We start from the raw sequence: 17,161 nt of genomic DNA, 5'->3' as shown, positions 1-17,161 counted from the left end.
GCCCAGCTCCACCAACAGACTTAAAAACTCTTTCGTCCCCCTGGCCATCAGACTGTACAACAGCTCCTAGTCATGGCAGGGAGGACAATAGACAAAATTTGTACTCTTTACTTCCATCTGCACTCCATTTGCACTGTTTACTGTTTTTGCACTGTTTTACCGTGGCTACTGTGTTATAAGTTATTTTAATTTGAATTCTATTTTAATATAGGTTTAATGTACGTTTAATGTATGTATGTTTCGTATGCTACTGGATACTTGAATTTCCCTCGGGATAAATAAAGTATATATCTATCTATCTATCAGCATGTTCCTTCATTCATTTAATTCACTTACTCAGATCCCCATTAGATGCAACCAAGGTAGCATGTTAGTATTCTCAATGTGAGGATGTTAGCATGTAAATGTTAGCATTTAGCTCAAAGTACAACTTTACATTACAAATACAGCCTCACAGAGCAGATAGCAAAGCTCTAGACTCTTGTTCAACTTATCTAGACAAAATATATTTAAAGCTAAGATAGGTAACGTTGGAGAAACTAGCAAGAGAAATCTAGACTTTGAAAGAAATCCCTCCCCCTCAGTTCAGGCCTCCCTCCAAAGCCACACCCCCAATGATTTAATTCAGGCCTGAATAATACATAATACAGAGTGTACAGATACCAGATTTTTGTGTCAGAGCATTTGATTTATTGATTGCTGTCAGGATGTAAAGAATTTTTAACTAATATTTAAAAAAAACTCATCACAATTTTACCAACCTCTCAACAATTTTATCCCTGGGCCAGCTGCTTGGTATAGCATTGGGAACCACTGTCTAGCACCACAAACATGTGGCACCTGCAGGAATCATGGAGGCTTATGTGACATGGTGAGTCCCAAGCAGGAGTCTACTGCTACAGAAGTAAACTCAAACTTAAAATCTCCAAACAGATGTTATCAGAAAGTTGGTTTAAGGGCCCCACTGGAGAAATATCCAAAACATTTTGGAATTATATGTAGAAATGAATGTTAAGATTCAATAATCCATCTAAAATCTTTCTAAATGAATGTGTGGATCATACGTTCCTCAGTTATTGAATTCCCCTTTATACTGTTTGGACAGCTGGCCAGAGTTTTAAATGACTTGCCTGCATGAGACAAGTGTATTACCAGTGTGGGTCCGAATATAGTCTTAGAGATGTATTTCCTTTTAGATCCCTGAGGAAAGGAACACAAACATTTCAGATCTAGACAAACACGACACTGTACAGTATGTCCTTTGGATCAGTGCGGCATCCCCATAATCCTCCTGACAGTGTACAACGCTGACTTATTTCAAAAACAAACAAAATAAAAACAGCTTAGGAGATTCATACAAAACGCTATGTTAAGTGGCCGGTACGCACCGGTACGCAGTACCAGCACCTCGACATTTTACTCTTTGGCGTACCAGGGCATTTTCTTGCGTAGCCTACTGGCACTTCTCACAAGTTGCCGGTACTCTGCCCTATCCATATCAGGTTCTCTGCAACCTTAATTTTGTTTCCCTTCAAATAAAGACATTTCCACCATAAATTGGTCCAGAAAATGTCTCGAGAATGCAGGAAATTAAGTGTTTAATGCTCAAAGTATTCTGGGGGTGGACACCCAGACCCACCACTGATAGATTTCAGCATATAGATTATTCATAATACTGTTAACTAGCTTCTCATCTTGTTCTCCTGACCCAAGTGTGTCGTCCACTTCACTGTAAACCTGAATAAGTTCAGAATACTCAAAATATTTGTGGAAACCGATTACCTCAAACTTTTATAGTAGCGGTAATGATATGTTTTTAATAAACCTTAACTTAAACATAATACATTTTCAAAAAACATTTAATTTCTGCATTCTAAATTACATTGATTCACTGATGCTTATTAAAATTAAATTCCACAAATTCTTTACTCATTAAATGTAATTGTGCACAACTTGTACTCAAATCTACTCAAAAAATGTATTGTGCTAGACTCAAATACTAATGGTAATTTCTATATTTAACAGACACAAAATAAGGTACATCTTGCATAAAGCTGAACAGACTAAGTAACTGACTGCTTGATCAGATAATTAACCAGCAACAATTTTGATAATCAAATTTGTGTTCATTCTTTTTGCAATAATGTTGAACTTTCTCTATTTCCAGATTCTTAATGAGGTTTTTTGTTTTTAAGTGATAATAACTTGAATCTTGAGCTAAATAAAATTTCCTTTTACTACTGACTTTACTGTGTTTTGTGGAAAAAGCGACTATGCATAATTTTATTCCATCAGCAGCACTTTTACTTAATATATAATAATAATAATATATAAAGGAGCTTTAAATGTGGAGTTTTATGAAATAAGCAAATAAAGATAGCTAATCAAGATTGTTTAAAATAAGAAGCCCCACACTATGCAAATTTTTAAGTCAGGTAGACGAGGTAATGGAACAATATCAAGGTTTCTGCAGCTTTTTAAGACCTTTTTAAGACCATTATGAATGAAATTTAAGACCTATATCACGACTTAAAAAAGAAACGCACAAAGGAAATGCAGTCACAAAATTACTTGCAGAGTAAATCAATGTATTGAAATTAGGGTTGAGTGATGTCTACAAAATTGGCATTAACGTTACTAACCTCAGCTCCTTCGTGGTCAACACCATCCTTTCTTTTTAATTTAACTATCAAAATGTACAGTAGAGCTGTAACCTGACAACGATGTTGATCTTATCGTCCGCAAACTTTCACCATCACTTTCTGCCGCTCTCTCTCACATTCGCTTGTCATTTGAAGAACGAGGAGAGGAAGACAGCCATGCGTTGAGTGCTTTTTATATACAGTCTATGGTTGAGTGATACTGTAGTTTACTGAAAACCATTAACGATCATGTGAAATTTTAATAGCGGCACTCATTCATTAAGCAGCGACAATAGGCTTCAAATATGTTGCTAGAGACTGGTCTTAAGCCTTAAGATCTGTTTTTTCATCCAAGAACCGATAAGGTTGCACTTCCCCATAGCTGAAGAATAAATCCGTTTTATATCTGCAGTACAATCCGAAAGACTTGCGCCAATAACACGAAAGCTGCCATGGAAAGAAAAAACATTCTTGAGCGCTGCGGGGTCATTTCAATGAGCATTAGAGGTAGCGTTACATGGACGTTCGATAATAAATACCCGTTTAAAATTATTTAAGACCTAGAACACAAACTTCAGCGAATTTAAGACTTTTTAAAGGCTTAAATTTTGATTTTGAAATTTTAGACTTTTTAAGACCCTGCGGAAACCCTGCAGGACGTCTACATGATAAGTGCTGTTATCAGAGCAGCTCCTTAAATCTGGAGGTCTCAGAGTGTTTCATTGTCCGAGTGACAGAAAGTGATGGTGAATCTCAGAGGAGGAAAATATTCTGGCAGTAAAAGTACGGTGTTGGTGTGTCAGCTTCTACAGACTAATAAAAGTCTGTTCCCAAACGGCTGGAGAAGTGAAGCAGGTAAACAAACATCTCTTACGTCTTAGTTCAATTTATAGAAAGTAACGAGCAGCTGTAAGAGGTGTTCAGCTCCGTCCTAAATACAGACTGAACATCCGTGGGGTACCATATTTGGGTCACACATAGCGACTTGTCAATCACAAGGTAGCCCCACCCTAAAGCCTCCCCTGCTTTCTGGTCTATTTTCCTCTAAATGGGACCATAATTTACTAAATGAACATCATGCTGTGTTCAAGACTAGCGACTGAGACCATAAACTCATTAGGGAAATGTTTACTGAGGTAATAACTCAAGTAGCCACATTTTCTCATAGACTTCTATACAATCCAGTGGAGTCGCCCCCTGCTGGCTGTTAGAGAGAATGCAGGTTTGAGGCTTCACTTTTCAAACGTGAAGGTTCCTGCTTGGTGAAGACACAAAGCTGCTTCCTGGTTTCACAAATCAGATACATTAAATATCAAATTTTCCGTAGTAGTTTTGAAACGGACCAATCAAAGAACAAGACGCAGATTCAGGTTGTCCTCACACAACCACACAACAGGAGCTGGTGGAGGTGGGGTTATGTACGGAGACGCTGCTGAAGGCGCTCTCCTCCTCGTTGTTGGTGGGTGGAGCTGATCCTTTCCGGGAGCGAGGTGAGGAGGCTGGAGCCTTCCGGCGAGACTTGGGAGGTTTGGTCTGGGAATCCTCGTACTCCTCTGCCCAGCCGAACAGGTCGCTGAACCTGCAGGAGGAGAAAGTGATATCATCAGCCACCGCAGTGATGTCACCTGTCAGTGTGTGTGTGAGTGTGTGCGTGCGTACCTCATCTTGTGGACCTCGTCACAGCTGGTCTGAACGGCCAGTTCAGAAGTGCTTTCAGGAGTTTATTCATGAGTTACATTAACATTTACATAGGGCTGACTCCGAATAGTCGAAGATTCCATGGTTCGATGGGCACAGCCTGATTCGACTGTTCGACAGTTGAAGCTTCGCAGTGAAACAAGGATCATGCCATTTTGGCGATATGGGGGTGCTCAACGTCTGATTTTACATAGAACTGCAAGTTTTCTCCCAATAAGTTAATATACAGCCTATTACAATACAGATTTAAATTTTTAATGCTGTAAATAAACATACAAAAAACTTGCAAGAAATGTTTTTAAAGTGAGTAAATAAATCCAAAATTGTAACCCTAACCCCGGGCTGACTCTATAACGCTTTCTTAATCTGACTCAAAGGGATACTATGCGATTCTGCAGAGATTTTGTTGATTAACAAACTCATGAAAGCGCATTGCCATGGTAACCAGTCCTATTCTGCTGAAATGTGGTCTTCCAAGATGGCGCTGAGTATAGCTGCCTCTGTGTTAGGTGCGATTTGTTTTGCTTTGTTTTTGTGTGTTAATTCAGTTTTCGGCTGTGATTCCCGGAGCTCTTTCACCAGGGAGGAGCTCATGAACATCAGGGGAACAACTCCAGCGGATTTAATTCCCACTTTTCTTGCATCATCAGTGGAATTATTGGACATTTTGGTGAAGGGCTCGCTCGCTGTTGTTCGTGCTGTGAAGCGCCGCAGGAGAGGGAAAAGATCCGGGTCGCTTGTGCATCTTCACCAGCGGGGACTCCGCACACCGCTACCGCCAATATTTCTCTCCAACGTGCGCTCACTGTGCAACAAACTGGACTTTTATTCATCTTCTGTTCTGTGCTTCACGGAGACGTGGCTGTGTGAACTGATACCGGACTCCGCGCTGCAGCTGGCTGGCTTCCAACTGTACAGAGCAGACCGCGACACAGAGCTCTCTGGCAAAACAAAAGGTGGAGGTGTCTGTTTTTATATTAAGAATGGCTGGTGTACCGATGTGACAGTGATTCAGCAGCACTGTTCTCCTAATCTGGAATTTCTTATCATTAACTGTAAGCCGTTTTACTCCCCAAATGAGTTTGCTTCATTCACTCTGGTCGGTGTTTACATCTCGCCGCACGCCAACGTGCACAACGCACAGCGCATGCTGACCGACCGGATACTGTATGTGGAGCAGACAAACCTGGACTCCCGTTATTGTTCTCGGTGACTTTAACAGGGGAAATCTCAGCCAAGAACTCCCCAAATACAGACAGTTTATAAAGTGTCCGACCAGAGAGGGGAACACTTTGGATCACTGCTACACCACAGTTAGCAGTGCCTATCACGCCGTCACACGCGCTCCTCTCTCATCATGTGATGGTCCATCTGATTCCTGCTTACAGGCAAAAACTAAAGCTCTGTAAACCTGTAGTGAGGACATCAAAGAAGTGGACTAGTGAAGCTGTTGAGAACCTCCAGGCATGTTTGGACTGTACTGACTGGGATGTTTTCAAGAATGCTACCAACAATCTGGATGACGTTACAGAGGCTGTGTCAAGCTCCTGAAGTTTGCGGATGACACCACCCTCATTGAGCTCATCTCAGGTGGGGATGAGATCGACCATCTGGTGACTGGAGGTGCAGCTGTTGGTGTACAGGGAGAAGTGAAGGGGGGAAAGAACACAGCCTTGAGGGGAACCAGTGCTGATGGTCCTGGAGTCAGCTTCACATGCTGCTTCCTGTTCGTCAGGAAGTCAGTGATCCACCTGCAGGTGGAGTCAGGCACATTCAGCTGAGAGAGCTTGTGGAGATCCTACTACACTGGCTTCCAAATCTCTTCTATTGTCATGTTTAAGGTTAAAGTTAACTTCTATTTCTCACCCATTATTTGAGTCAGTGTGTGTGTTTAAATTTCACATGTCTTTTAGTAGTTGCCACTGGATGGATGTGTTACATTTATTCGCTGTTATCCAAAGCGACATATACATATACATATACATAATACATATTTAAATATTGATTCACCAATATAAGAGCTGCTTTAGCAAGTCAGGTGATTATGGGCATGATGAAATTCCTTCAGCAGCACTCTCTACAGTCCTTAATAGGCCCACAATATATGAACACCAACTTTTGATTAGTTTACTAAATAAAGGCCATGCAAACACTTCTCACAAACATGTGATATGGACAGAGATTATTGTTGTGATAAATGTATTTAGTCTTTAAGACTTAGTTACCAGTTTATTTGGTACATCTAGCTAAATTGAATGCAGTCTAATCCAATGTTTTTGCAATAAATCCTCCCTTCATAAAAATGATAATGTTCAGTTTTTGTTGCAACTGATCGTTTTGGATCACATGGACAGGTGTTTCTGATATTTTGTCTAGTGAGACCATGCTAAATAAAAGAGACTCAGCTGTTTATAACGCAATACAGTTCACCAGACCACAAAATACATCTGCCAAAATGAACAAATAAAAATATTAAATTTAAATAAAAACTGAACATTCCTCACCAACTTTTATTAATACAGTGGAAAAATATTCCTTTACAAATACATATTACAGCCACTTCAGATGAGGCAACTTGTGTCTGCAATATAAGGGCTGAGGGTTTTATTAGGTTCACCCGATAAAATGAAACACGAAAAATCAGCCATGCATCAACACTATTTCAGGATACATCTTACCTAGATGTCTTTGAAGCTGGAAGAAACTCAGCGCTCAGGTACACTTGAGAGGACAGATATAAAGTTAAATATAAACATATTAAATACTTATCATACAAACATAATAATTACACAGTTCCAACTGATCTGACTTGAAAATCAGATTTAACCTATATCAGTGAAACTAGGCTGTACATTGTTCCACATTATGAATGTTTTTACTCTTTGAGGAACCGTACATCTTACTACAAACACTGCTTTCACAAACTGCTCATTAACTTATATGAAGGCAGAGTTTGACTGTCTCCACAGTGATGTTATAGGACTAAAGTAACGTTAACCAGCAGTTCAGTGCAAAGTGAAAATTAACGTTACCTCATTGTGTTAGCCAGCTAAGTAACGTTAATGTTAGCCTTTCTGTTAACATTACTGCGCCTGAAAGCAGAACGCTTTCACTTACCAGACCAAAGCGCATGTAATAAGGAGCAGCCCCAGATGAAAAATCATAAGTGTTGACGACTGTCTGGAAAAGTTTCAGCCACTGGTGATACCTTACGTTAGCTTACGTTAGCTAACGGTTGCTAACATTAGCGTAACAGGAACGCGGCAAACTGACTCCACATACTGCCTCCGGTCATCCCAGTGGGTTATAAAATAAAGTCACAGAACAGAAAAACAAACACTTTCATAGTGCTGCAAAGAAAGCTGGGTTCTCTCAAACTTTGTAAATTAGTTATTAATTATAAGTTTTTCAATCAACATTGTGCAACGTTGGACAACGGGCTTCCCGTTTGGTGGGCGTGTCAGAGGTATTACCCAATCAGCTGCAACACATTTGTAAACACAGCTGTGGTTAAAAATGCAGAAAAATCAGCGCGCTTGCATGCACAGCTGTGTGTTCAAGGCACCACCGTTTCCGTTAAATAAATAAATGTTTTGCTACCTTTTGTCAGCTGAATTCAGCCTAGAAGATCCAATGGTGACGTCAAGGTCCTCCAGTCGCGCCCTCGTTCACGCCACGCCCCCCTTCGTATTTCAGCATCTTTGGAGCCAAAATTTCGTGACGTACGAAGCTCTGACGTCATCGGTCACGTGGAATGTCTCATATATAAACGGCAACACGCGCTTTGTGAAAGCAAGCGTCGACGCTGCGTGTCGAACTGTGCTAAGTCTCTCCTACTTATTAAACCGTTGTTTTGTATTTACAGAAGCAGTGTTGTAGAATAACTTGATATTGATGTTCACCATAAACTCCAGCTGTCTGGTTTTACATTTAAACAGAATTCCGAAGGGCCAACGTTATCTTAAATGTGGCATGAAATTGAGATGCTAACGTTAAGTAACTTACTAGTTAATGTCAAATTACACCGTGTTGGCAAGAGGTAATGTTAACATTGTCATCGTGGGAGAGTAATTTTGTTGTAATATTTGGAATCTTCCATAAAATGTCCACGTGTGAGGAGTTGGCTAACGTTAAACAAGTTAACTTTAGCTTGATGTTACTGTAGATATCCCTGCCGAACAATTCACGGGCATTCAATACAAGGACATAAGTTAGCAAACTAGTGTCGCATGAATAAGTAACTGCCTGTTTAGTAGTAAGTAGTGTTACCATACTGATTTACTTTCACAGCCCTTTCAAATGTGTTTGGCAGTCATGTTAGCTTGTTAAATTAATCTTGCTTTGTTAATGCCTGTATGTTACTGAAATGTAAGTTCCTTTGGATAAAAGCGTCTACCAAATGAGTAAATGTAGAATTGACAGACTTGTCTCAGTAATGTTAAGTTAAATAAACATTGCTATAGGTGGTCGTCTTGACAAACTGTTATGTTTCTTTTAGGGATGGGTATTAAATGAGCCCCAGGGCTAAATTATTAAAGATTGTAATGTTGGTACTGATAAGCTGCAACCTTACTGGTTCTTTTGTCTCTGCGTAAGTTTTGGTGTAAGTTAGTTTAATATAATGCTGCAGCATCTGCCTCATACACACCAAGCAAAGACCTTAGCCAGGGTGTCCGGGGGGTCTTAAAGTCTTAAAAGGTGACAAATCAATTTTGCGGCCATTTAAGGCCATTAAAATCTTAATCGCCATTTAACGAGGTATTACATTTTGAAGGGTTTTTTTCAATATGAAAATCCTGTTTGTCCAAAAGTTTGTTTGCTAAAAGTGTAGATGAACATACTACAGTATTTATAATGCATAGCCAAAAATACTCGACAGGCAGTAAGTGGCGACTATGTGATTCCTTTCTGTAACGTTAGGTGCAGGGATCTTCCGTGCGCCTGTTTCACTCTTAAAAGCTCCAAATACTAGATCCATGTGAACCGGAAAAAGATTTACGAGTACAACTGACCGTAATCTCCCAACCTGCCGAACCCGCAATGATCGTCCAAAACATAGTCGGAGTGGCGCTCAGGAGTAACGGGATTAACCCGGTTGGCCGGTCACTCTGTGGCCACCTGAACAGCCCCGTTCCTGAAAAACAGAGTGAGATGCGCCGCCAGCAGCTGAATTGGTAAGACGGAAGACAACAGGGAACTTCCAAGGAGCGTGTGGGTTTGGCTAACGTTAGCTGGCTGTTTAGCTAAATCGGTGCCTTTTATTAAAACACATTCAACTTTTCATAAAGCCGACGCTCTCCTCAGTGTCACTTTTTGTGAACAGATCAATCACAGCCTGGATAGAGCGTGCTGCAACAAACTTTATAAATGTTGAACTCATTGTTCTGCATAAACGGTTATGAATATTGACGAGTTAGTAGCCTGCCCACCATCAAGGTTGGAGGAGTTTTTGTCGCTAGTCCAAATATAATTCGCTGTGTTACGACTACAAAGAAACAGGCAGCTTTTCGGATTGTACCACAGATATAAAACTGATTTATTCTTCTGCAACGGGGAAGTGCAACCTTATCAGTTCTTGGATGGGGAAAAACAAATCTTGGGGCTTAAAACCAGTCTAGCAACATATTTGAAGCCCATTGTTGCTGCTTAATGAATGAGCACCACTATTAAAATTTCACACAATCATTAATGGTTTTCAGTAAACTACAGTAACACTCAACGCATGGCTGTCTCCCTTTCCTCATTTATCACTTAAAGCCCCCCTCCAGTGTAGTTTCTCATTTCTATGAGATTTCATATTTCTATGAGTCATTTCCTTACAATGCTGATTACCCACATAGTTTGCCAAATATTTTTTGCCAAATAGCTTAATTTTGTGCTCAAAGTTGCAAAAATTGCTTAGTAGTTAAAAGGGGTTGTAACGTATGACTAAAGTAATTCCACACAAGTCATACATCATTCTCCAAGCATGCGCAGGCGCACTGTCACGCCTCGTTAAGTCAGAGCATCAGACCAATAAACATCGTTGTGAGCTAGCTAACCAAGTTATCAAGTAATTTACTTAGAGACATACCTACTGTAAGTTCTGTCTATTGGTTTGGCTTTCTAGTTTAGTTAGCTAAGTTGTTAGCCAGGTGTAGTTAGCTAGCATAGTTATTGCAGAAAGTTAGCTAACGGAGGCTCTTTTATTTAGTTTCCTCCTCTTGGTTTAGTGTGCTGTTTTCATTATGGCGTCTGTGCGTGCGGTGTTGGATGACAGAGAAAACGCGTCGCACTTTCACCTGCCACTGTCTGTTACAGTGTGCAACATGCATTTTACTGACCGTTTTACCAATGCAATGCATGGGTGGAGGCACCCCCCTCCCCCACCCCCGCGGTAAAGTAAGCGCACCATAAAATGTAGTGGGAGTTATCGTGTGCAGTGCGTGACGGGACCATCGAGTGTATGATAACAGCTGATACTCGCACATTAGTTTCTGTCATGGGTAACTCCTGCCTGACTGTAAAGTGTACTAAACTTTACAGTGTAGTGATGTTGACGCAGCATATCATTAATGAACACTCCAGCCGTAAGTTTGTGGTTGTCATGGTAATGTATTATGTCCGGCTATTAACCACACCCCGTTCTCAAAAACGGCAGTTAAAACTTGCTGGAGGGGGGCTTTAACACCAAAAAATCTCATTAAGAATCTGGAAATGGAGAATGGTCACCATTATTGCAAAAAAGAGTGAAAACAAATTGATCAAAATTGTTGCCTGAATTGTTATCTGATCAGGCAGTCAGTCTATTCAGCTTTATGCAAGATGTGCCTTATTTTGTGTCCGTTAAATGTAGAAATGAAAGAATAAGGTTTTGATACTAATAAAGGGAACTTGAATTGTAATGGCGTTTCATTCATATTTTTCAGGACTATCTGAAAATGGGCATTTTGTAAATGCCACTGCTTGTCATGGAGCAATAAAAATGTCGTCCTATTTCCACATCTCATGCTTTCTCCCGACTGGGAGAGATCCAAAGAAAAAGCACATTTGTAAAATGAGTAAAAAAATGTGTTAATTTCAAATTTAAGGCCGTTGTTCTCAGCAATGAACATTATAATGATGCTATTGTAATCTGCAGTGTTCTAGAGGTGAGATTCAGACAGACACCTGCATGCACTTAAATAACTAAGCTGTTTCTAGGACTATAGTGCATTTCCTGAAATCACTCATAACACGTTCTCTATAGATTTGAGACAAGGTGCACATATGCCAACCTCTTCCGCTCAATTTTCTTTTCAGTGTGGCCACTGATTGTTATGCAAAACGGCTTAGTCAACTGACACAGATTCTGGTAAGCTGAGCCAGTACCATGTGAAAACTGAGTAGGCATCCACAAGTGTCCCTGTGAGACAGTGAGCACAGTTCATTTTGTGCCGCAGTATTCAACAGAGATAGGTGTAGGGGGATTCTTCAGGGAAAAACATGGAAATGATGCAAATGAACCTCTATCTGTCAAATTGTTTTATTATGACCTAACAGTGATGTTAATCCCCCCCGCCTCTCTACCCCCGCTGTGCCCAGCAGCAGTGAGGACATCATGTCACTGTGGGACAGGCCGGGCTGATGTAGGCGGCGGCAGCAGCACAGATTTAAAAAAAATAAATAAAAAAGGAAAACCTACAACCACAGCAAGATGGAGAAAAGATTTGATCTGACTAGCAATTATACATCAAAGGTGCCCAAATTATCAGCATTATACATTTAACATCATTAATGTGGGGGGGGGGGGGTTTGTTTTTTAAAAGGGAGGGTTTTGGAAACGTATATCTTCAAAGAGAATTTTTACATGCTTGAGCTTAATTTTAATTGATTTTTCTAATGTGTTTTTTTTTTTTTTTTGTCATTTTATTGTGTTCATTAGTGAGTGGACTAAAATTCCTCCTAAAAGTGACACTGCCTCCTTGTGATGAGAACAGGGACATCTACATATCAATGGGGGGGAATTGTATATATTTTCTCTATAGTGTCTCTCAAACCCTTCACTGAAAGCTGAATTTTACAACCTCACTCTTGACATTCATCATTACAAAGCTAAGGAATTAGGAACACTCAGCCATTAAGGTGGCATGAGCCACTATGCTGTATCTTTGTGGCTGATACACACACCACTCTATCCCTCAGGCTTTCCATCAGTTCGTCCAGGAAACGGCGAGATGAAATGACCCGAACAAACATAGCAAAGACTCTGAGGGGCATATTCAAAAACACTGGCATTCCCACTGAAGCAGGAGCTGGTACAACATGCCAGCCATTGAGCCTTGGGAAAGAGGATACGCAGGCAGCCAAAGAGGGTCTGGCAGAAATAATGGACACCATATGTAGTGGGGGCTGAGATGGAGATTTGTACATGTATATTTAAGGACTGTCTACGTGACAGTATAGATCAGGACTGCGGCGGAGATCAGGGAAGAGAGAAATCAGCCAAGGACATGAACAACAGATTTAATAACCTCATTTGAAGTGTGTGCATAGAAAAGGAAGAAAACTATTGTGGATGGTAAATGGATTACATAGCGCCTCACTAGTCTTCTGACCACTCAGAGTGCTTTACAATACATGCCACATACTTACACGTGTTAGTGCTTTAGGAAGTTACAATATGAGGCTATATTGTTAGCATGACGTTACCCTTAAACTGCAGGATGACACAATTTTGTTAAAATGGCAGGGATGGAGTAATTTGACCTGGGGCAAGTTGAGCCAGATACTTGACTGTAATTTTACATTGCATTTTTAGTCATCACCGAAATTATGTGACATTATGCATCTTAGACCAGAAACCATCATGTCATGCTTCTATAAATGGAAAACAGGCTTCAACTCCTCTTGTGGATTTGGACAGAGTAGTGGGAGATGTACAAAAATGCAAAGTCCATACATCAGATGGCACGGGACATGACGATCAACCGGATGACTTTGAAGCAATACATTGATATGAAACAACTAGGAGACATAGCTGCAATGTTTCACTAAGTCCAATTGAATGTTGGGATGTGGCGCTGACATGAGTTTGCATGATGAAATGACAATGATGTCCCCGACCCCCATGTGGCTCAACTTATCCTCTCCCATGGCTTACTCCTCATAGGGCAAGTTGAGCCAAGAGTCCACTTTTTTTTTTTTTAGAAAGCCATTTTGAAAACTGTTTATTTTAGAATCAAATTGATCATTCCCAGGGATGCACTTCATCCTAAAAAATATGTACATATTTTAAGTAGAGACATTACTGTCATGTCCTCACCTCAAGTAAAAACTGGCTCAACTCACCCCACTCTCCCCTACAGGGCATCCTTTTCACAGTAGGATCATTTGACCACAAACAGTAATTAATACTTCTTGGGTCAGTATGATCACTTTCCCTCTCTCCAGTTCACTCTATCTCAGTGAAGTGTGAGAACGTGGCCTTATGAATAGCATCCTTGTAGGTTTCAGATGCTGAGAGTTCATATGAGAGTTTCCTTTAATACCCAAGCCTGTGCCATTGGTCCTTAATGAAGCCTGTGGGGAGATGCGAACACAGTCATTAAAGGAGACAGATTGGATGCAGGTAGCCCTCAGGTAACACTGCTAATTACTTTGGGAGTGAAAAAGAACACATTGACATGCATATTCCATCTGTTAGGATGAGAACACAGGACAGGAGGATTGTTGTTGGGCTTCCTCACCGAGATGGGAGCGGTGATGCCCCAGTCCTGTCTTCCTGCCAGCCCTGTAGCATTGTGTTCCCGATATTATCACTTGTTAGGCTGCCTTTGGTGGGCTGGCCATTGTTTCTGATGAAGATCAATTACAGGATGAAATTTAAATTTAAAATGTTTTAAAAAAAAGAAAATGAACAGCTTTGATCAGATTCACAAGGGTCCATTTCTGAAATGTCTCAGATGGTTTGCAGTGAGTTTAAACCGTTAACACTGACACTGACTGCGTTGGCAGGAAGATCAGGAACAACATACTTCTTACTAATTTACAACAAAATTCCCTCTGCAGCTATGTCTCTGTATTTCAGCTGTTAAAATGACCATGAAACTTTATTCAATGTATCCTCAATGCAACATATATATATATATATATATATATATATGAATTTCATCAGCCAAATATCTTGATTTGTTTCCTCTCCAGCTCCTCTTCTGTGAGTTTTGATCTTCTCTGAAACAATTAAAAGGCAACTTCATGCCACATCATGCGCATACAAAGTAAATACATACACTTAACGCTCAAAACAGTATAAGATCAATAACATCTTTACAATTTGTATTGAAGCATTATACACTGAACAGATGGCAGGGCCTAGAATATGCATAGCTACTTGCAGATTGAATGCCTGCTGTTTCACCATACTCACCTTGTAGAGGTCAGAGAGCTGCTGGTAACGTAGCAAAGCCTCTTTGGTGGTTAACTGCCATTGACACAGCAGACTTCTTCCAGTCTGTTATTTTTCTCTCTGTATGCGCTGCTTTATCTGAGCTGCCGTCCTCTGTGTCACTGGTTCCATTGTAAGCAGCAACCAGACCACATTGGAATATGAAAAAGGATAAAGTATTATGGTGAATTGCTATGGGATTTATTTTTATTAATAACAACAACAAACCTTAAGTGAAGCGTCCTGCTCTGTGATCTTGAATTGTTCGGTCACGAAAGATGGCAACTTAACTTTTTGCTGAAAAGGAAGCAACAAATCTCACCAACAACTAATTCACACAGGCTATAGATCATACATTTGTCAGTCTCTCATTTTGTGTTCATTATGAAAAAACACATATCATATTCAGTGTCACTTAAATGGTGGGGTACGCAATTCTGGAGAAATCCAATACCATGATAAAGAGCGAGCAAGTAATCTATCATTAGCTCGTGGGAAAGCCAATATACAGAGAGTATGAGCCAGCAGACAGCGACACTCACAACTCTCCTGCTACTATAGCTAACTTCACAACAGCAGCATGTCTCGGCAAACAAGAAAGTAAGCTGAATGTCAGTGAGCAAGTCATTTAATGTTATCTGACACACAAATAATGGCTGGAATAGCATTGTGTGGCTCGGTCCGATGTTTTTCCCATTTGCAGAACCAGGGGTGTGTACAGACACCAGATTATTTTTCTGTACGCACACAGAATGGACAGCTAGCAGACCATGAGGAGATATTTGCTGCCTTGGAAACCACTCTTAAAACTTTGTTGTTTTTTTTTTACTTTTTGCCCAACGTGCCATGTCCTTTGCGATCTGCAATTGTACTAACATTCTAGACAGATATCACTTAAAGGAATACAGGAAGAAAAAGTATTATTTACTTGGCAAGGTGACTTGATCTTAACTTTTTCCCCGGTGGGCTTTTTGCATACTTGCTCTGTGCTTGTGTCTTATTCAGCCGGTGTAAGTCTCAGAGTTATAGTAGTACTACTGATGACAACCATAGGAAAAATGTATAAGAAGTTTAATTGATTTAAAATCAATGACATGCAAATGCATAGTGTTTGGCAGTATATTCTGTCGAGAGAACAGGATACATACCTGCCTGCTAGGATTGTAGTGTAGGCCCTCTGTGGATTGTAATAGTAACCTGAAGTCTCATCGTACTGGTATGTTGAGGTGTCACGGGAAGCTGTGAGGGGCAGCTATAGATACAAAGAGAGACACATATAAACAAAACATCCTTTATAAAATAAAGGTTTATCTATTTTTACATACAGGGGGCCATTCTGTAGCCAACAAATCTCACCTGTTGGATTAGCAGTTGAGGTTGCACAGACAGAAGAAGCAACTGGTGTTATCACTAATAGATGTGACTGAGAGTGGCAGGGGGGAATTCACAATTAGCTGTAACATCCAGCATACAACACCAGAGTGCTAAATTATAAATTAGTAGTTGTGTTTGCACTACACAGATGCCATGTTAATACACTGTCTGCCTGTATGGCCGGCTGGCTGGTAATCACAGGCTGGTAAAGTTGAGTCATCTGGGATATGATGAAAACACCTGTGGCTGCAAGGATCAATGTCTTCATTTCTGGGACAGCTAAAGACAATTTGATTAATGATACAATTAGAAATCTCAGCCTTAGTATAGAAATCTGTCAAAATATCTCTTGAGTGTTGGGCACCTCCAAGAGATATATCTCCACTGACAGGAGCCAATCCTTCAGGCTGCTGCTGCCATCCTTGATAATTCTGTCCCTACATAAAAGGAATCATTGATCTCCATTGTTCAAGTCATTGTCCCAGTAAAGTAGACTGTGAACTGACCTGTGTTTGCTGTGCATAGCCGTCCAGAAGTGTAACGTAGTCAGAGGTGGTACCTGAACCGTGCTGCAACTACAAAAGAATTACAGGGATGAGAGCAAAGTCAGTAAAAACACACAAGCACCCCAATTAAAACATGCCAAGATGCATTTGCAAACAATACTTTGCATAGAAATGTGCAAATGCTGTAAATTATTATTATATAACATTTTTAAAAAGCTGTCAAAGCGCCCCTAGTAATGTCAACGTTTCTAATACCCACTGAGAATCAACACCCCATTTCCATATGATTAAGTCCCTCTAGCCAAACATTTTACATTACAGGGCGTCATTTGATTTAGCTTTAGTCTCCATCGTACTTTGAACAAATGTATAAAGTTGTTGACACATTTGTACTTATACCACCTTTTAGCAGTTTAGGCCACAAATACTCTTTGCCTTACTTTAATGTCACGCCACTTAGTTCAGCAAATTTTAAGTACAACAAATTTAAATTACTTAGAAATACAAAACAGCAAGTAAAACCCTGGCTGGATGAC

The 17,161-nt window shown here is 40.2% G+C and overlaps 1 long non-coding RNA gene across 1 annotated transcript; it reads right to left on the bottom strand.

Annotated features, from left to right (window-relative positions):
- Positions 1–6,832: 6,832 nt before the first annotated feature.
- LOC123956495 lies at positions 6,833–7,909 on the bottom strand. Its single transcript, XR_006821554.1, has 2 exons — positions 7,458–7,909; positions 6,833–7,061 (listed from the first exon to the last, which is right to left on the bottom strand). It is a non-coding gene; the product is annotated as an uncharacterized LOC123956495 (long non-coding RNA).
- Between the last annotated feature and the right edge of the window lie 9,252 nt (positions 7,910–17,161).

Source organism: Micropterus dolomieu, linkage group LG18 (genome assembly GCF_021292245.1).
Source record: "Micropterus dolomieu isolate WLL.071019.BEF.003 ecotype Adirondacks linkage group LG18, ASM2129224v1, whole genome shotgun sequence".
Lineage (NCBI taxonomy): Eukaryota > Metazoa > Chordata > Actinopteri > Centrarchiformes > Centrarchidae > Micropterus > Micropterus dolomieu.
The sequence above is the reverse complement of the archived record's forward strand: the minus strand, read 5'-3'. Positions and strand labels throughout refer to the sequence as shown.